We start from the raw sequence: 22,974 nt of genomic DNA on the forward strand, positions 1-22,974 counted from the left end.
ACTGCAATTCTCCAACTATTTAAGGGTAAAATTACCTTAATCCAAAACAAACTTATCTTTGAGATGTAAACATGACTTTACAATACCAAAATGCAATACCAAACAATTCCAACAGAACTTCAAATATTTGCGAACCAAGTACTTAAACAACCTTCCTACAGACATACAAAAAATTGAAAACTTTGAAATGCAAAAAAATAAATTAAATGAATTTTATAAATGTTAATCTAAGAAAGAAAAAAAATGTTTTTAATAAAATTAATTGTAAATTGTAAAACAAGTGTAAGTCCCTCTCCAAGCACAAGAGCTCATTTTCTTTTTTGGAAGGAACTGCGTCCTTAATTTTAAGATTGTTGGAAATGTTTAGAAAATTAATTAAAATTGTAAAAACATTGTAACCATATTAAATAAATAAAAAAAATCTTAAAATTTTGGGGGTCCGTCTTCATCTACATATCGCTCACTCCTTTCAAGAATGTCATAAATCAAAAAACTTGATTTTTCAGGAGATCGTTTTTAAAGTTTAAAAATACAATACAATGTATTAAAAATAAATATCAGGCCACTTATTGAACATTTTACTGTGCAACAAATCTTTTTAGGTAAAACCTGAAGGTTTTTTCTCCATTTGAAAAATATTTATTTTATTTAAAAAAATAATTAAACAATACCTTTTCTTCAAAATGCAAAAACAACACTTTCTGCACTGTAGCGGGTAAATATTAAGTTAAAATGTGCCTCTTTTGCTGGGATATAGTACATTTTTTTAGCATTCCGAAAACATATACAACTGAAAATTGACGATTTTTGATTTATGACGTTCTTGAAAGGAGTGAGCGATATGTCAAGATGCCAAAAAAAACATTTACAAGTAATTTATTCGCATGGACTGTCCAAATGGACTATGGTACAATATAAACAATTCGTTCACATCCACTTTATACAATTAGATTGAATAACGTTTCCAAACAAGATCATGTTTTCTTGGTCAATAAAGTGCGTTTCGATCTAAGGCTCAGCCGGCAGCCATCTTGGCGTTATGTTCCTTTCGGAATGAACGGTATGTCAGCGCGTGACGCCGCGAGGTACCAGGGTAGCAGGTATCGCGAGAGGTGTGTTTCGTCACCGACCGAGTGGCCAAATACCACGTGTAAATTTATTGCCGCGAATAAATACCGCGGCCTTCCGTAATAAATATCGTAAACGCCCACCTGTTGGGAAAAGTCGGTTCCGCTCGCATACTAAAATCACCGTAAAACACGGTATCAATGATTACCGTATTTTGCGGGCTATAAGACGCACTTGATTCCAACCCTTATGTATGGAAATGATGGGGAAACTTGGGAATGCTCAGACTTCTTTGTGTTTTTTATGTTTTTTTTTTATAATTAAACACTTGATTAACCACAATGAGTTTTATCTCATTACACACGAGTAGTTTTGAAAACTAAAAGATGTTTTTATCAAAATACAAATAATATGGAATAAAATAACAACTACTTAAGTATGTAGTTTTTTCCAAACGAATTTTATTTACTGATGGTGTCGGTTGCGACGAAACCTGGTTGCTGGTTAATTACATAGTTGTTATTTTATTCTATAAAATGCAGTTCCACCAATAAATGTCAGTTCATAACTTTAAAGTATACATAAGTTTTTTTCGATTCTAATATTTATATAATATTACCTTGGACTGATCACCTTGCCTTCATACAATTATCAATCAACTTGACATTTCATCGATTTGATGCAGTGTCCTTTGCACCATTGGGTGTAGATCTAATGAGTATCAAAATATATAAAGATAATAAATATGAAGTTTCAATGTACATTTTGATAAAAATAATAATGTTAAACATACCTTAGAGCCGAGGTTAAACATACCTTGCATGTTATACGTGCATGTTTAACCTCGGCTCGTAACGCATGTCTGTGGTGAAAACTTTAGTGCATGTTGGTCTTCGGGTCGACCAAAAATCGCATGTGTTAAACATTTTGTGTACTTTCAATTGTGTAAATGGTGCTATGGTGGTGAAGGGTGGTATTGTTTGCATGCTGTAATAGTGATTGTCCTGACGAAGAGACGGGTACGTCTCGAAACCGGTACACATAAAAATCTCAATGAGTGGTTATATACTAATATTATTAACATTTTTGAAAAAAAAAGTAAAAATGACTAACCTCAAAGTAAATGCTTTAAATATTAATAATATTGAGAAAATAATAATGTACATATTTTTATGCCTACATGTATTCCAAATCTGCTGTCTTTTCAAGGGTAACGTTAATCGTTCTGTGGGTAAAGTTAAACTACAAAACGATTACATAAAATCTGGTAGATTAGCAAGATGTAACACATTGTTTGAACAAGATTTTCGTCTTAAAATTTTCAAGGACTTTTATTTTATAAATTTTGTCTCACACATTTTTGTTTCGACTCCTACGTTTTGTAAAAATGAAAATGGTCGTGATGATTGTGCCCACACGTGTTAAGGGATAAGGATATAAAAACGTATAACTTATGTCCTACAACTGAATCGAGGATCATCTACTTTTTTTAAAAATCCAAAGTTTCTATCATTTTGCGAATCACGCTCTCATGATTCTAAAAGATATAATTTTTTTTGACTCTCAACATAGATGAAGAAAAATATGTCTGTCTGAGCATTTACGGGGCTTACGACCGTCATAGGCTGATTTAAATGATCACTTTACAAACGTGTAACGTTCACCAATTCACCCCATGATTGACAACCACACTACTCAAATTTGTGGAAGTTCTATATATATTATATATGTATATGATCAAATTTTAAAACATGGTGCTTGAATCACTAGAATTTCACTAGAGGCATCTATTGATGAGACGAAAGAAGCTTTTTATTGATTCTTAGAGATGTCAAAAAATGATGTAAGCAATTTTCTTGTTTAAAGTGTATTCGTAATTTATCGATTCAATAACATAATCATTAAAATTCCCATACAATGCTAAAAATTAAACATGATATGTGTTTATAAATAATTGTATTGATATGCATTTATTACAGACTTTCCTCATTCATTGTTATCAAGATATTTCAATTGAGTACATAAAAAAGTATGTGCTACAAGCATATTAAAACGAAATCAATTTAATCAGTCAAAGACAAGGTCTTGTCTTATATTGTATACTCTATGGAATTAACTGGTGTACGTTGGTATATAATTTTGTACTCAAATCTCGTTTTTTGCTCGTGGGTTCTTAATGGTCGAATATAACAAATAAAACAAGGTAATAATATTCATACAAATTAATTTAAAAGCAATTTAAATTGTATAATTCATGGCTAATGGCATATTTTTAACATCGGTGTTATTAATCTTCTTAACCATGCACTTACATATGTATGCTTATAACCAACGTAATAAATTCACATTTTAAGTTTTCTTTTTACTAACTGAAATTTGATACTAATGAATTATTATGCAACACGCATGGGACATTGGACATCTGGACATTGATTTTTAAAGGAATGTAACCCTTTGATTCCGTAGCGTGAATAACATCTTGAGTGTGTAAAAATACTTGTTCAAAAAAATCTGGATTGTCTCCAATTAAAGGAGTTATTTTTTATATAATATATTGATTCTATTATTTACCTTGCTTATTATGTACAAGATTTATAGATCATTTAGTGGATTTTTGTTTCTTCTAAACTAAATAAAGATTTTTTATATTTTTTATTTATTTCATATAGTCACATTTTTTAATACAATTCAATACAATTTCTATAACTTTATACATGGCAAACTTATAATTTTAATATTAAAGCATTTACTTTGTGGTTAGTCATTTTTACTATTTTTTTATAAAAATGATAATAATATTAGTATATAACCACTCACCGAGATTTTTATGTCTACCGGTTCCAAGACGTACCCGTCTCTTCGTCAGGACAATCACTACCACAGTATGCAAACAATACTACCCTTCACTACCATAGCACTATTCACACACTTAAAACTACACAAAAATTTTAACACATGCGATTTTTGGTCGACCCGAAGACCAACATGCACTAAAGTAGTTATGATTTTAGTTTCGCTGTGCCTCTCCAAAAAAGAGACTACACTCTTGTACTTGGAGAGGATCTTACACTCAAGGTTTATTGATTATTTGATTAATTTATTAAATTAATTTATTAAAAAAATATTTTATTAAAATCCTTGTTGGGAACACGAGGGATAATCTAGTGTGGGCCAATCAGGAACTAGTCTGCATTTGCTCATTCCTGGGAGGAAACCACGTATGTATAACTCCTCAGGAGAAGGCGGACTCTTGACTGTCATCAGCAGACCTTCCGTTCCACTAGAAGAGGGTTCGGCATTTTGTGTCCAAGCTTGGTTCCATATAATATTGACATATCATGTATACGGTGAACTTCATCTTACTTCAATATATAAAATAGCACCATAAAATGTGACACCACTTTTAGCACACTATGGCATACATCCCGAGTTACCTCGATAGTAGTCTTAAGAGGTTTCCAGTTACTAGTTACCATATTCTCTCGAAAAATATGGACTTATCCTTCATAGCATCGTTAAAATTCTTTTGAGATCAGCCTTGAACAATTCATTTTCGTTATGAATGAAGGTTCGAGAGTATGATACTTACAATAAATACGTGTAACCGTGTAACCTCACAAGTTGGTTACAAGTTGGTGTAGTTGTGTTCTCATAATGGGTTCTGAATTCCGGCATAATAATCAGAACGTCATCAGCCGTAATTCTTCTCCTCAAACCTCTTCGATCCTGGTATTATATTAGTATGTTATACTTTTTTTATATGGGAGATGCATTTATTACATTATTTGACATCTCAACATAGATGAAGAAGAATATGGTATTTACTGAGTAAAACGTTAAATAAAAAAAATTAATCGTTAATCAAAAAGTCTGTAGATTTACAGGGTTTACGACTGTCATAGGCTGGTTTAAGTGATCATATTACACAGTGGAACATTCACCAATTCTACCCATGATTGACAACCACAGTACTCAAATTCTTGAAACTTGTAGATATATTGATTAAACTCGAAACACAGCGTGCGAGAGTCACTAGAACATCTGTGGTGGGATGAGAAAAGCTTTTGTTAAGGAGAAACTCTTTCATTTGTATGTGAGGTCATTTACATACTTGAGAAACACTACTGAATTTCATTTTTAATTTTAATTTAAGCCTTTAATTTGACCAGTTATATATTAATATTTTGAGTGCGTCAAAATACTTGCTCACAAATCCCAATTATTTCCAACTAGGAGTTATTTTTTATATTATCATATTCTTCTAAAAAATCATGTTATAAATTACTCCTAATTGGAAATAATCCTGATTTGTGAACAAGTATTTGGACACATTCAAAATGTTGTAAATTTATTCATTATTTACCTTGGTTTTTACGTACAAGGTTTAAAGATCATTAAATGGATTTTTATTTCTTCCAGCTAAAAGAACATGTATTTCAATATATGTTGGGAACAGGAAAGATTAACTAGTGTGGGTCAATCAGGAACTTCTCAGCATTTGCTCATTGCTGGGAGAAAACCACGTTGCACTCCTCAGGAGAAGCCAGACTGTTGACTATCGTCAACAGGCCTTCAGTTCCACTAGAAGAGGGTTCGGTATTTTATGTCCTAGCTTGGTATCCCATAAATATATGCTACTCCTATTTCTAAGAAATTGGGAAGATTCACGATAATTTTATCACGCTTTATATTCCTGGGTTTTTAACCGCCATTCAAGTTATCTCTCTCGGGCCTTAAGAGGTTTTAAGCGAAAGTAATTTTAGTCTCGTGATTAATGATCCAAATGCTGTAAAGTTTTCAATATACATTTTTATGATGCCGTTAATATTGCTTTAGAAATCATATAATCTCCTAGCTTGTCATAATACTGGGTAATAGAAATGTAACTTTGAATATTGCTTCGAGTTAATTAAGAGTATTTCATAATATTTTAAGACATTTTATATATGGCTTTGAAATATAGCACATGACCGAATTACAACCTGATCCAACCTCACTGATCCAACCTCACAAACATGGCACGATCAGGTATGCCAAATACTTGAAAGTGGTCAGGTGAGGAGTCGTAACAATCGGCGGGTATGTATGAGGAGATGCATGAACGTGGAAGAGGCGAAGAATGTTTGCAAGGACAGAGTGGTGTGGCGCTCTATTCTCTCTGCCTACCCCTGCGGGGAAGCGGCGTGATGGTTAGTTAGTTAGTTAGTTAGTCCAACCTCACTCATAGGTCTACATATTCTATACAATTTGTTTGCTTTGGACTCATTTCAGACGTTTATCCTTTGTGTTGATTTTGCATTTTGCTTTTTACATTGATAAGAAACGTTTGTGAAAACTTGAAAATTGAATTTGAGTTAGTAAGCCTTGCAAATAGTCAGAAAGTAACCCTGTAAACAGTTTTCATCTATGTTGAAATGCCCTGTGAATAATCAGAAAGTAACTCTGTAAATAACCTTTTAAACCTTCTTCATCTATGCTAAGATGTTCTGTAAGTAACCAGAAAGTAACCCTGTAAATAATCCTGAAAACCTTCATCTATGTTGAAATGCCAAAATGTAAAAATGACTTATATGTGGAGAAACCGAGATAATGTCACTAAAAGTGTCAGAAATGAAGACTCTAAGGAGTATATCTGACAAGACTAGAGTCTACGAGATAAAATAAGGAAAATCAGGGTAAGAGAAATAGAAGATGTCGTTAGGTGGGGAAGGCAACGAAGAAGACAATGGTATGCGCATGTAAGGAGAATGCAACCAGACAGACACGGCTAACCCCAAAGTAGACGACTCTTGGGCAGACCACAAAAGAGATGGATTGGCAGCTGGGAATCGACATCGCAGGAGGCTTATCCCTCTTAAAACAGGCCACAAGGCCTACACCAAGAAGTATACAGTTCTAAGTGTATTACACCATTTATAATTTAAGTTACCCATGGTTAAAACATTTTTAAATTTTCTTAAAATGTATTGTGCCACGTATTTCGATGCCTTCTGGATTATTTTAAAACACCGTATGTGAAGCTAAGTCTTAATTTTAGGGTTGGGTCCTTGGGACGTTGTAAAACGAAGAGGGGGTAGGAGCTGTTTCTTATTGTTATTAATATTTATTTTATTATTTTTTATCAGTGGGAACATAGTCAATTAGTAGACATTGCCATTCGAAATGGATGTTATCAATTGAGTATTTTTGTAGTTTTTAGAAAACCTCTGCATTAATTTTCCCAAAAAGTAATGTTGATTCATTGGATGTTTCGAAATATCGACTACCTACAGAATATAATACCTTGTAAGAGGTACATCAAAGGTCTATCCTTAAGCATTGGGCGTAGCTAATGGACCCAGATATATCTAATGATTAAGTATAATGTCAAATTGGTATCATAAATAAATCTTACGATTCGTGTTACGTATTTGGTCCACAAGTGTTTCAGTGAAGAAATTCCACTTGACTTGGACTAACAATTTAGTTACACTTGTCCAACAACCTAAGTAGATTGGATCAAAGATACGTTTTGAAAAATTGCTTAGAATTTATTTGGTTTAGAAATCATTAACTATGTGGGCTCTAACAAAACTGTTCACAACATTTTGAGTGTGTCTAAATTGAAAATCATGTTTTCAATCCGGTTAGGATATTGGTATACACCAAAATAAAAAAGGGTGCTAAATTTGAAAAAATTCTAACTTACTAGCTTACTATCACGCTGCTTCTCCGCAGGGGTAGGCAGTGAAAATAGAGCGCCGGATCAATCTGTCTTTACAAACAATCTTAGCCTTTTTCTTATTCATGCATCTCCTCATACATAATCGCCAATTATTACGACTCCTAACCTGACCACTTTCAAGTATTTGGCACACCTGATTGTGTCATGTTTTTCTCGGTCTTCCACTGCTCCTTTTTCCAATTACATTCGCCTCATAAATTTGTTTTACCGTTCTCATATATATATATATATATATATATATATATATATATATATATATATATATATATATATATATATATATATATATATATATATATATATATATATATATATATATATATATATATATATATATATATATATATATATATATATATATATATATTTATATATATATACATCGCTCACTCCTTTCAACAACGTCATAAATCAAAAAACTTGATTTTTCAGGAGAACGTTTTTAAAGTTTACAATTATAACACAACGCATTAAAAATAAATATCAAGCCACGTATCAAACTTTTTACTGTGCAACAGATCTTTTTAAGTAAAACCTGAAGGTTTTTTCTCCATTTGAAAAATATTTAATAAATTTAAAAAAATAATAAAACAATACCTTTCCTTCAAAATGCAAAAACAACATTTTCTACCCTGTAGCGGGTAAATATTAAGTAAAAAATATGCTTCTTTTGCTGGGATATAGTACATTTTCTGGGCATTCCGAAAACATACACTACTGAAAATTGTCGATTTTTTATTTATGACGTTCTTGAAAGGAGTGAGCGATATATGTAAAAAAAATATATATATTAATGAAATACAAGAAATAAAATATGTAAGAATAATCGTGATATTTATTCTTCTACAGCTGCACGCCCTACCATTGGCCAAATACATTTCTACATTTGATGACGTTACAACGTTTTATAGCTCCACTTATTTATTTATAGTTGGCACTCTCTCTTGGGCGTAACGGCGGAGGATATACCGCCCATGCGTTTACCGCCCCACCCTGTTGTAGATTTATTGCCTGATGATAATTGATGATTTTAGCCAAATAATGACCAATGATGACGATGATTGGGTAACCTAATGATTTATAGACTTATTGATCGCGCCGAATTGTAAGGAACATAAAGAAATTAGGTACGATGGTAGGTAATCCTAATACCGCTGTAAAATGTGTGTATATATTTATTGTAACTGCAGACAGTTGGTAGAATTCCATATTGAATTGTTGGGTAATATATCCAAAAAAAAACAAGGTTTTTTGTTGGATTGAATTCTACATTTAATTATGTATATCTTAAAACGTGACGCGTTTCGTCTTCTTAGGACATAACGTGTTTGATAATGTCCTAAGAAGACGAAACGCGTCACGTATTCAGATATACATAATTAAATGTAGAATTCAATCCAACAAAAACCTTGTTTTATTTTGGATATATTACCCAACAAGTAAAATGTGTGGTATGCTTTTTTTTTACATACTTGTGAAATATCCGTCTTCATAGTGTAATGGTCAGCACGCTCTGCTACCGTTCTTGAGGTCCCTGGTTCGATATAAGGCTTATAGACCATTAAGAGTATTTTTGTTTCTTCTAACCAAATAATTATGTTAATATTTGAGTCTGTGTTGGGAACAGGAGGGATAATCTAGTGTGGGTCAATCAGGAACTTCTCACTTGTTTGGAATCAATCAGGAATTTGCTCATTGATGGGAGGAAACAACGTAAAACTCCTCAGGAGAAGGCGGACTGTTGACTGCCATCAGCAGACCTTCCGTTCCACTAGAAGAGGGTTCGCCATTTTGTGTCCTAGCTTGGTTTATGTTACCAATATCCTTCACTTTTTTTTTATCATGTATGATACCAAGGAAATGATATGATGTTGACTATAAAGGGAAGTTGAATATACTTTGGGGATCATTTAACACCCCAAGACAAGGGAGTGCTCTAACTAACTGTATCAAATTAATTATCTATCATAAAAGGATTACAATTATTACTGTTATTCATTGTCAATTTGATAGACCTCAACATCTGTTCGTAAGCCGAAATTTCGTCCGCAATTTATTTTTTCGTCTCGAATCGATAATGGGCTATTTTTCCTTATTGTGCCACGATCTCCGATCGGCTTGAAGTTTGAAAGGTTTTATCGCCTGAGCTTCGTGTGAACTCTTTAAATTATTATTAGTGAAAGGAATAGGTAATTATCTGTATAAATAAATAATTTTATCTGCTATTTTGAAAGCCTACTGCGGGAATGCGGTTTAAAACGTTTTATAATATCTGTAGAGTTTATCTAAGGATCTATGCAATAAAAAATATGGAGCTTTGAAAGTTAACAATTAATATTATTTAATTTTAAGCTAACCTTGCAGAAACTTGAAATTATAGATTCAGAATAACACGTTGCGTTGAGCTTAATTTTCGAGAACTCGCTCACTCCTTTCAAGAACGTCATATATCAAAATTCGTCAATTTTCAGTTGGGCATGTTTTCGGAATGTCCAGAAAATTTACTATATCCCAGCAGAAGCGGCATATTTTTAACTTAATATTTACCCGCCACAGGGCAGAAAGTGTTGTTTTTCCATTTTGAAGAAAAGGTATTGCTTAATTATTTTTTAAAATAAACTAAATATTTTTCAAATGGAGAAAAAACCTTCAGGTTTTACTTTAAAAGATCTGTTGCACAGTAAAAAGTTCAGTATGTGGCTTGATATTTATTTTTAATACATTGTATTATATTTTTAAACTTTAAAAACGTTCTCCTGAAAAATCGAGTTTTTTATTTATGACGTTCTTGAGCGTTCGTAAGTGAGCGAACTGTAAAAACACAAGTTCTATATTACATACAATGAATTTTTATGAACTTTGAATTTGCAAATACTGACTTGATATTGGGCTTATTTGAATTTGGATATTCCGCATTTTATTTTGGGCCGACATTTAATTTCAAATTAAGGGGGAACTTGCAAACATCCAATTCATTTAATGATCGGCTTATACTCGTATATAAACATATAATATATACTGAAATAAGATTTTTTAAATATATTGTATACTTATTGAAACATATTTTTATAATTTAAAAAAAAAATTGTTTCATTGACTAACCTTTCAATAACTTAATAAAATAAAATAAAACAATATTTTAAGCAATTCATATAAAAATAGTTCAAAATGTTTGCAGAGTAATATTTAATAGCAAAAACAGTTTATTTTGTCCATTTCTGCTTCGTTAACTTTACATACCACTTCTGGATATTGATTTAATGACATACTCAATGATATCTACTAATAAATCAATATTTTCAATTGATCACAGGCAGCATACTTGAATAAATTATATTAAAAAATAATACCCCGTCACTTGAAGAGTTTGCAGGTACTCTTTACATTGGCGTCTCGCACAAAACACTTCGTAAGGTTATGAAAATATCTATAGATACGTTTTTTGTATCTCATTCATATAAGAATATATTCGGTATTTCTCCATTACAAATAATTGTTTGATTACAATAGTGGTATATATACTAACCGGTAACACGATAGCCGTATGTCGAAATATTTACAGGCCTTTGTACTACGAGTATTTTCGCGGTAAAAGGTTCCACTCACGAACCGTTTAGTATTGGCTAGTTTTATATGAGAACTGATGAAAATTTTGGAAGAAAATGTTAAGAAATATATCGTAAAATTTCAGATTTTTTTTTAAATTTAAAGAGAAATATTTGTGTTTTTATCATTTACACAAATATTTCAATTTCATACTATTTTTGTGACCTTAAGCGGCTCATTATTAGAAATAGGTATCAAATTGTGGTAGAGTGGGTTCGAACCGAGAAACTCTGACTCAAGAGTCCGCGACACTAACCAGGGGACAACCCGACACACCCTGCAGTAAAATGCTATCTTGCCTCTATTAGATTAATTAATTAACACCAATCAAGATGGTTAAACAAGATGTAATAGTCCTTCTCACGACCTTATCATATTCCTAAGAATCATACATTTTCTTTAGGGTTGTGAACTGCAATATTTTGAGTGTGTCCAAATTCACGTTCACAAATCACTTTTGTCTACTTAGGAGTTCTTTATATTTACATCGCAACGTACATACATAAAGAAGAATATGGAAGTCTGTGTGTTTACAGGGTTTTTGACCTGACAATATCTTTATCCATATATCGTAGCCGTACAGGAGAAAGTGACCAACTAACAATACGTTAAATGTTCAGGAGGGCCATTTAAGTCACTTTTGCTTGGCAAGAAAATAAAAATCAAAGCAGTTAGTCATATTCAACAAGTTAATAAATTATACTTCCAAGTTTAAAATCCTTTGGGATTTTTTTCAGGGCAATATTAAGCTAGTAAGATATTAAATAGTCGATGGTAACGTTTTTGCAAAAAAAAATCACTTGGTCACTTTCTCCTGTATGACTGCGATATGTTCTTTAATTTTAAGATCATTTAAACTACGTCGTTAAATTTATTTTGCAGGTAATACTTTCAACCAATAGGTACTAAAAGTACTTGACAGTCAATAGGGCCTTTATGTTGATGGAGGTAGGTACTCATTCATATTTACAAACCGTTTGCGATCGTGTTAATTGCGCTTACTAAACAAGTGTCGAGAGTTTTTTTTCCTCTCGCATTGTTCAACTCCCAACTCCGAGATTGTATGGCCAGAAATTCAAGAGTGAATCGCCTGTATTTATTTTTAATATATTTTACATTCGCAATGCTCGAACACCTGTCAATGAAGACGAGAGACGGTATTTAAAGTTTAAAGGCCTTTTATTTGGGCATCGAAATTGAATGCTTTGTTGTTTCTTATTTTTTATTACAAAACGTATTTGCTTTGGAGCATGTGGAACATCATGGTTGGTTGATTATTTTCCATGTCTAGATACTATGTCGTCATTAGCATTTTATATATCTTCATCATTTTAGACTGTTTGTTTCTTCTCCAGTCTGTTTCCATATCTTGAATAGAGATTCAAAACAGTAAAGGTGATTATTTTTCATGTTTAGATACTATTTCGTCATTGGCATTTTATATATCTTCATCATTTTAGACTATTTGTTCCTTCTCCAGTCTGTTTCCATATCTTGAATAGAGATTCAAAACAGTAAAGGTGATTATTTTTCATCTTTAGATACTATGTCGTCATTGGTATTTTATATATCTTCATCCTTTTAGACTATTTGTTTCTTCTCCAGTCTGTTTCCATATCTTGAATAGGGATCCAAAACGGTAACAATTTCAGTTTATTTCATATAATTTTATTTTTCTTATAAATCTGACCTGACTTAAAAGTTGCCAATCACCATGAGAATTTTAATTTTATCTTCAGACACTTTTCATAGTGACTTGGTGCTACAGTGGAACCCCTCTTTCAAGTTTTTTTTTAAATATTGTATATACTCGTCATCTTCTTTCTATGCTACATTTACTTTCGACATTGTTTTGTTATAAATTACTGTATTTCGTATTTCTCTCCCCTCATAAAATGTCCTCATTTTATTTACTTCTTTTTCTTATAAAGGGTCCGCCAAATAACTTTTTTTTTTTGAAAATGCTATAAGTGCTATCGAGTGTAGCTTCGGCTGTGTGGCACGTAGCGCCGTCCTGTTGAAACCAAATGTTGCCAATATCCTCCTCTTCAATTTTTGTGAACAAAAATCCGTTCAACATGGCCCGATAACGATCGCCATTGACTGTAACGGCCACTCCTTGCTCATTTTCAAAGAAAAATGGCCCAATTATGCCTCTGGACCAAAATCCGCACCAAACAGTGACTCGTTTTGGGTGTACCGGCTTTTCAATGTATGCGTGCGGGTTTTCTGTGCCCCAAATACGACAATTTTGCTTGTTTACATACCCGCCAAGATCAAAATGAGCTTCATCCGAAAAGATGATTTTTTTGGCAAAATCGGCATCTTCTGTAAGTCGATCGCAGGCCCACTCAGCGAAGCGAAAACGCATTGGATGGTCAGTTGGCTTCAACTCCTGAACCAATTGGACTTTGTATGGCGTCATACCAAGGTCTTTATGCAAAATTCGTCTCAATGATGTCTCCGAAATGTTCAATTGTTGAGAACGACGGTGAATTGATGTTGATGGCGCTTCACGCACACTTTCTGCCACAACATCGATATTCTCGGGTGTACGCACTGTTTTTGGCTTTTCACGCTTTGGTTTATCGATGAGGATGCCAGTTTCTTTCACTTTTTTCACAAGATAACGAACATACGGAGCTGACGGTGCTTCTCTTCTTCCAAAAACCGTACGCAATTTTCGCACACATTCTGCAACATTACCATGATTTTCAAAGTAATGTCGCAATATTTCCCAGCGTTGTTCAAGCGTATACACAACCATATTCGCTCAGCGGAAGGATAAAACTAATTATCTGTCAAATCAGACATGAGCTAAGTGTTACCATTCACGAAATAAGCACTAGTTGAAAAAAAAAACTTTAGATGGCGGACCCTATATTAGATCTGAAGATCTGTTTTTTACTATAAGAAAGTGACTACTCTTGTGATGTTGACGCTCAGCTATTCTTCCGTCTCTTTAGTGGTCTTCCGGGAAGGTTATGAAGGTTGATTCAGTGGTATCTCGTTAGACGCGATATATGGCATCCTTAATTCATCCATCCTGTTTACACGGTCTCTCCAAAATCTTCTTTCTCTACTCCATAATACGACTTCTTTGGTCTCACAGGTCCGCCTAATATCTCCGTTTGTAATTCTGTCTCTGAGCATCCTCCCTGTAGTAGCTCTTAAGACTTTAATTTCAGTTGTTCTGAGTGTGTGTAGGTTTTTGGTTCTGATTGTGTCGGCTCTGGTCTCCACCGCATACGTCATGATTGGTCATTTCATTAACATTTCATAAAATCCCACATAACCAAGCTTTCTTTTCTTTATATAGTTGTTGTCTATAACTTCTCTCTCTTTTCCCATATGCGTTTTAAAACATCTTCGTTTCGAACTTTTTCATCACGTTTCGAATATTTTAATTTTCTTCGTCTTAGCTTGGGTGAGAGTCCTGATTTCGGCACCATAGAGAAGCAATTAATAAATCTAGCAAGAATATTTTTAAACCCTCAAAATTTTGCTAAATTCAGTATCTTGTCACAATACTTTTTTGTTTTATTAATTTAACAATTTGAGTTTTGAAAAATCGTATTTAATTACTTTTTCTTAATTATCTCCATTATTTTTTCGCGTTTGAAGATCAAAACCTTTCTGGTGTCATTATGTGGATTCGAACTGAGGATCATCAGAGTTATTTCGAAAACTTGGGGCTCCCTGACCACTGGTCTACGATCACTTATTTGCAGACCGTCAAATTTCCTTATTTTCTCTTATTTCTTCACGTCGCGTCGGGATTTGCTTATTAACAAGATTATCGGGTAATTTGTTTACGGACCATGTTTCATAATTATTGTAACCCAGGGTACCGTATTTAGGTTATCTGTACGTGTTCTGATTGGCTCGCGGCACGACTTGGCATCGCGCGTGCGCGAGATTTTCAGATGTAAATTTCTACCATGGAATCTAGATCTAATTTCTGCAAGTGTTCGAAACAGGGTCATCCAAAAAAAAGCGAAATTGCGCATTCGTTTTGTTGGGCGCCATAAATCAAATTCGGTATCAAGTTGAGCGGCCTTCCTATGATATTTAAAACTAAAAGCGATTAATTTCAGTGCCCTATGCATCACTTAGTGTGGGTAAAAGTTCACAGAAGACGTAGAAGTAACGTCTAATTATTTTTTTTGACATTTCATTAAAGATGAAGGAGGAAGCTGGGCATTTACGGGACTGACGATCGTCATAGGCTGGTTTAAGTGATCACTTTACACACGTGTAACATTCACATTATTGACAACCACGAAACTCAAATTCTTGGAAGTTCTATATATATATGAACCAATTTTGAAACATTGTTGTTGAATCACCAGAACTTCACTTTAGACATCTATTGGTGAGATGAAAAGAAGCTTTTTATTGAGCAGAAACTCTTTTATTAGTGTGTCAGGTCCGAATCCTGGATTATAATCACACATATGAGAAACGCCAGAAAATATCATTTTCATTTTTATTATTTAAGCTTATAATTTGACCAGATAATTTATTGACAACATTCTAAGTTCTTAATTCGTTTAAATATAATATATTGTATAGGGGAAAAATAAACTTCTGTGAATTCCAACGAGTACCTATTAGACTCCATTAATTTGTTTTTCTGTCATTGCGAACTTCTTCCACATTCATGCATCTCCTCATACATATCCGCTGATTATTTTGAATCCTAACCTGACCGCTTTCAAGTATTTGACATACCAGATTTTGCCAAGTTTTTCTCGGTCTTCCTCTGTATTCTTTCCAACTGCGCTCGCATCGTAAATTTGTTTATCTGATCTTTCCTTCATTATTTCACCTTTCCATATTTTATCTTCTTTTTAATTATGTTCATCGATGTTTAGGTGTTGCCGAAATAGCAGTTGGTACGTTGGAAGGCGTTAATATATAAGCGTTAATAGCAAAACTGGATCGATTTGTTTGATAATAAGAACCATTACATCAGTTGTAAGTCTCAAACATCCGAATAATGGTTGGGAGAGTAAATCCAATCGATGCGATGGACCAAATCACATTATTATTATTATGTTGGACCTGATAATTCACCACTGATTCGCCATTTTATCAATTCTGAGCATAAACCATAGCAGAATGCGTTAAATTTGCTATTTCTGCTTGTCTTTTAGGAATTGTTTCCGTGAAATTTAATTTGTAGTATGATATTGATATTATATTCCTTTTTTATATTTGTTTTCAACGATCAAACTTTCTGTTTTTTCTAAACATTTAAGAAGAATTACATTACTGGCAGTACATTATAGAGTCCTGGTGTATAGAGGTGAAGTATGGAGTTGTTAAAAGAAGGATGAAAAAGACTGAATGCAGCGGAAATGTGTTCTCTCAGACGAATGTGCAGAAAATCGATACCTAACGATAGCTCGGTAGTGTAAAGGCAAAGGGGTATGTCTGTCTCAGACCAAATTTTACAGGAGAGCAAAAACAAACTTATGAAATTAATTATTTTGTTCGGATGGCATATGTACATATCTACGAAACTAAATAAGTATTGCAACTACAGCTATATCCTTTTGCTAGATTATGGAATACACTATTTTAGACATTTTGTGGAACAAACTTAGAAAATGAAAATTTTGACAGATATACCCGTTTGCCATTACACTACCGAGTTGTTCTATGGTGTAATAAGGAAATAATCCAAGACTGATATTAGCATTATCATTATAATTAAGAAAGGTGTGTTGAGATGGTTCGGACACGTGGAACGAATGAGTGAGGAAAGAACTGTAAAATACATTTATGAGGCATATGTAGTTGGAAATAGGAGCAGAGGAAAACTTGGCATAGTCAAGTATGTCAAATACTTGAAAGCGGTCAGGTCAGGACGCTGAATTATCGTCGGGTATGTATGAGAAGATGCATGAATGTGAAAGAGGCTATTTTTTCCAAACACAGATTGGTGTGGCGTTCTATTATCTCTGCCTATGAAGCGGCGTGATGGTTATGATAAATTTAAGATTACATATAACCAAATAGTACAAATAATTAATTGGACATCGTCACAAAACTTTTTCATTTTATTTTATTAAAAAAAAACAGAATTATTGATTTTATAAAACCAGTTTGGCCATATAAACCTTTTATTAACTTTTATTAGCTAAAATGTTCGAAATTTTATAAACCTAAAAAGGTAATTCTATTCCCTGTCCTTTCCTTTTCTTCTTTTGCTATCACTGCCATCTCCTTTTCTCTGTATCCCATCCTTGTCTCATGTCTCTTCCTTTATATAGACCTCTATTATGCATAGTTGTGAAGAACTATATTTGGTACTCATGATTTTATTTTTAGTATTCTGATGTATCATTTATTGTAACTGTTGTTCTTCCAATAAAAAAAATAATAATAATAATAGTATGTTTTTTTTGCAGGCGCCATAGTGTCTATACAGCGAAAACGTAAGTAGTAACATTTTTTCTAAATTATTTTATTCGTGCTAAAAACCTATCCGTCATACCTTTGTTTCAAATTGATCAAATACAGTCGAACTTGGATATAAGAGAGCTCAAAGGATACTGATATTTTTCTCTATTCTCACTTATTCCACTTGGGAGTTGTTTTTACATTTCATGACATCTCAATATCTGAAGAAGAAAATGAAAGTCTAAGCATTAACAGGGGTTATGACCTATCATATGCTGGTTATGTAAAAGTGATTAATTAAGACGGTCGCCTATGACGCCTATGACGGTCGTCAGCCCCGCAAATGCCCAGACTTCCATATTCTTCTTCATCTTTGATGATATGTCAAAAATAATATGAAAATAACTCCTACAATTGGAGATAATCCAGATTTGTGAACAAGTATTTGGACACACTTAAAATGTTGTAAATATATGTAGGAGTTTGAAAATTTGAGTATTGTGGTTTTCAATCATGGATAGAATAATGAATGTTGCACGTTGTCTTCCACATTCTTCTTCATCTATGTTAAGATTTAAAAATATAACGTTATAATAACTAGTTTGACAATTTGATCCCAGTTGTACCAAGAAAATTAATCTTAAAATCTTAAAAGTAATTTTAATTTCATTAATTTATTCGGCAGTCACTTTGTGGTAAAACCTATTCATTTTTAATAAAATTTTTACTTAGTACACAGTATACGTGTTTGAAAATGATACGGAATGCATCGAAACACGTGTCACGGTAAATTTTAAGAATTAGTGGTATTTACTAAGTAAAATTTTAATTAAGAAATTTTAGTTAGATAAAACAGAAAGCTACTCGTTTCTGAAATCGGCGCATCAAATGTACACAAGGTCATCTCCTTTTTTAAAGCCTAAAGACACAAAAAACAGAGATTTTCAAAGAACGAGTCCACAAGATATATATATATATATATATATATATATATATATATATATATATATATATATATATATATATATATATATATATATATATATATATATATATATATATATATATATATATATATATATATATATATATATATATATATATATATATATATACACATATATATATATATATATATATATATATATATATATATATATATATATATATATATATATATATGTATATAAATATATATATGTATATATATATATATATATATATATATATATATATATATATATATATATATATATATATATATATATATATATATATATATATATATATATATATATATATATATATATATATATATATATATATATATATATATATATATATATATATATATATATATATATAACATATCCTTTCGCAGGTATGTATTTGTATATGTATACAAGTAATCGCTCCATGAAACCTCCATATAAAATTATCATAAATATTACCATACCTTGCTTCATCGTGCATTATGGCGCAATCGATCGAAGTGGGATGGGTAGATGGCCAGAAGAGACGAGAGAGAGAGAGAGAGAGACAAGTATATTCTCGACCAATGCGTGTTAATTTATACGTGACAAGGTTTATGATCTTCTAAAATCAAGTTGCATATCATTGGCCAGTTTTTCAACCTATGCTTTAAATTCAATATCTCCTTCAAACGTAGATCCTGATTTGATTTCCGTAAATTCATAAAAAAATGTCTCGAAAAGGGATTTGGACATTTATTTATCTGATATCCGATAAAGGAATAAATATTTTTTAATTTTAATTTTATTTTTTAACATCTCAATAAAAATGAAGAAGAATATGAAAGTCTGGGCATTTACGAGGCTTACGAAATTCCCAGACTTCCATATTCTTCTTCATCTTTGTTGAGATGTAAAAAATTAACATGAAAAAATAACTCCTCTATTTAAAGATAATTCAGATTTGTGAACAAGTATTTGGACACCCTCAAAATGTTGTAAATTTTTAATTTCATTAATTTATCTTATATCCGATAAAGGAATATACTTTTTTTAATTTTCATAAATTGATTCGGCAGTCACTTTACATACGGTGTTTGAAAATGATGCGGAATGCATCGAAACACGTGTCACAATAATTCAATATTTAGTTATTTTATTTATTATTGCAGGTTTAGTTTATTTCAAAGATTTAAAGAAAAGGTGGTATTTACCAACTAAAATTTTAATTAAAAATATTTTTTAAATATATTATACATATATGAAAACAAAATTGCCTTAAAAGCTTCATAATCAGAATATTTTGAGTGTGTCCAGATACTTGTTCACAAATCTGTTTTTTTCCACTTGGAAAGTATAATATAATAACTTCTAATAACTTTTAAGTGGAGTAAACTCAGATTTGGACACACTCAAAATGTTGGGATTAAATATTTTCTTATTAAGAAGAATATGGATTTCTGGGTACTTCCAGGGCTTACCTTGGACCTGTCATAACCAGCCTATGACAGGGCATAAGCCCTGTAAATACCTAGACTCCCATATTCTTAAAAACTCTAAAATGGAAAAAAAACAGATTTGTGAACAAGTCCTACTTGGAGACACTCAAAATGTGGAAAAAATGTAGTCCAGACCTAGTTTGAACTAATTTACTCTGTTGGCAATTATTAATTATATATTTTTAATCAATTATAATTTCTTAATTTAATCTGACTTGCTTGCTGTATCTAATACTAATAACATCGAATGAAGAAAATAAATAATGATCTGATATTCAGACCAAAAATATCGTGATGTTAGGTCAATAAATTATCGACGTCATTGTTATTTCTTAATAATAATACATATAAAATGTACAAATTGTAGTAGAGGTAGACTATGCTATTTTTCGATTTTACATAAATCTTACGGTTCGTGATAAAACGTTTAAAATTGTGTATTTACATAATCTCGAGATAAAAATTGTTAACGAATAAAGAGTTTACGTATTCGTGGTAGCCTGGGTGTGACTAAAATCAATAGTAAGGTAGATGAATGGCAATTGAGATGGTATGGGCACATAGGACCTAGAGAACTTAAACATATTATAAACCAGGCGATCGCCATTGATCTTCTTCGAAAGACATCGAGAGGAAGACCAACAAATTCATGGATGCTACAGAAAGATAACACGATTCGAAGTCATGGCCTAGGTGACGTTGTATATTATAGAAAGACCTACAACCTGAGGACGAGGAGAGCTGACCCCAACAGTACACAAAGACGATACGTTGGGCCATCCTATAGCTAGGAAGTAATCATACACCTAAGTAACTTTTCTGCTAACTTAGAATCAAGGAAATGTATAAACTCATGCCTCTAGCGAGATAGCGAGTGTTTTTGCCTAGAATTTTCACTCATGAATGACATGAAATTATAGTAACTTTAAACATAAAGAGTAAATCCACTCACGAGTAGGCATAGGCTATGAAACTTATAAAGTTGAAGCCTGAGTAGGGACATGATAAGCGGTGTTGCATAAGCCGTAGCTAGATTTCAGAGTCACTTGGACGTTAGGTTATTCAATAAAAACTAGCTAGGAAGGAGAATATTGACATAACAATGGTTCATATTTGAATGAACGATAAACTTGAGTAGTACCTATGTAGAAAGGAGATGCATGAATATGAAAGACGCGAAGATTGCGTGCAAAGGCATATTGGCGTGGTATTTTATTCCCTCTACCTACCCCTGCAGGAAGCGGCGTGTTAGTTAGTTAGTTACTACTACTACTACTACTACCATCACGCCGTTTCTCCGCAGGAGTAGGCAGAGAGGATGGAACGCCACACTCTTCTGTCCTGATATACACTCCTCGCCTCCTTCACATACATCTAGTCATACATGCCCTCCGATTACGCAGACTTTTGACACCGCCAGATTTTAGGTTCTGATTGATCTGATCGTGCCAAGTCTTTTTCGGTCGTCCACGTTCTGTTTTCCCTCTCACATTCGCCACATATATTTTCTTAGTCATTCTCTCGCTATCCATTCGCTCCACATGTCCATACCACCGCAAAGAACTCTTCCTAATCTTTTCAATTATTCCTCGTTCAGCCTTACATTCCTTTCTTATATCGTCGTTTTTAATTCTGTCATACAATGATTTTCCACACATTCGTCTGAGGGAGCGCATTTCAACAGCGTTCACTCTGCTTTCATCCTTCCTTTGCCAGTTCCATGTTTTGCTTCCATACATTAGTGTCGGTACTAGCACGCCGTTGTGAACCGCTAGCTTGGCTTCCATGGACATATTCTTATTCCCAATCACTCTGTTAAAAGCACCATTTATTCTATTCCCTGCATATGTTAGTTAGTTAGTTGTTTATAATTTTAACTTAAGCGTTAATTGCTTCTATAACATCCAAGTTTAATGGAAGATGAAAATCCGGCCCGACGATTTCTCTATTGGAATTTAGTATGAATATCACAGCCAGTTGTGTCGACGCAGGAATGCCGATAATTATTTGTGATTTGATTTGCATTCTGTGTGTTTGCCTGTATTAGTGATGTAATGGTGAAATGTTTAGCCTATTTGAATAAACAATTATGCAGATTCAAGGCGTTTGGTTTTAGATTACAGCAATTGCAATTGAAACTGTATTCAATGCTGCATTTTCTTCCTACGGAGAAACAATGACAGCCTACGAGATTTTTGGTTCCTGTTGCAAAATGGAATGATTAAAACTAGATGAAAAAGAATATGAAAATCTGGATATTAACAAATAAAAGCCCAGACTTCCATATTCTTCTTCATCTACGTTGAGATGTCATAAAATAGTGTGAAAATAATAAGAGATAATCCAGATTTACGAACAAGTATTTGGACACACTTAAAATGTTGCTGTCGATAATTTTTATCTCAGCCTAGCATTCTTTCCTGATTTCACCATTCGAACATCTATCATATATAGTTTTGTCGCAAATTCGTCTGAGGAATCGCATTTCGACTGCATTCACAGCCTACTTCCATCCTTCTTTTGCCAATTCCATGTTTTGCTTCCACATATCGGTAGTGTAAAGGCAAAGGGGTATATCTGTGTCATACCAAATTTTACAGGAGTGCAAAAATAAACTTTTGAAATTAAATAACTCATTTGTTTTATGTATTTTTATATGTACATATATCAATGAAACGAAATAAGTATTGCAACA

The 22,974-nt window shown here is 32.6% G+C and overlaps 1 protein-coding gene across 2 annotated transcripts in view; it reads left to right on the top strand.

The window, feature by feature from the left end:
- nahoda (DOMON-like domain-containing protein nahoda) overlaps positions 1–22,974 on the top strand; it is a 120,215-nt gene that overhangs the window by 20,355 nt on the left and 76,886 nt on the right. For both annotated transcript variants that reach the window (XM_088264272.1, XM_088264273.1), the window contains exon 2: positions 17,818–17,844. The gene's annotated coding sequence lies outside the window, so the exon portion shown is untranslated. The remainder of the gene's footprint in view (positions 1–17,817; positions 17,845–22,974) is intronic.

The sequence above is a fragment of the Brachycentrus maculatus genome, unplaced genomic scaffold, assembly GCF_059751285.1.
Source record: "Brachycentrus maculatus isolate JH-2025_06_01 unplaced genomic scaffold, ASM5975128v1 h1tg000222l, whole genome shotgun sequence".
NCBI classification, from domain to species: domain Eukaryota; kingdom Metazoa; phylum Arthropoda; class Insecta; order Trichoptera; family Brachycentridae; genus Brachycentrus; species Brachycentrus maculatus.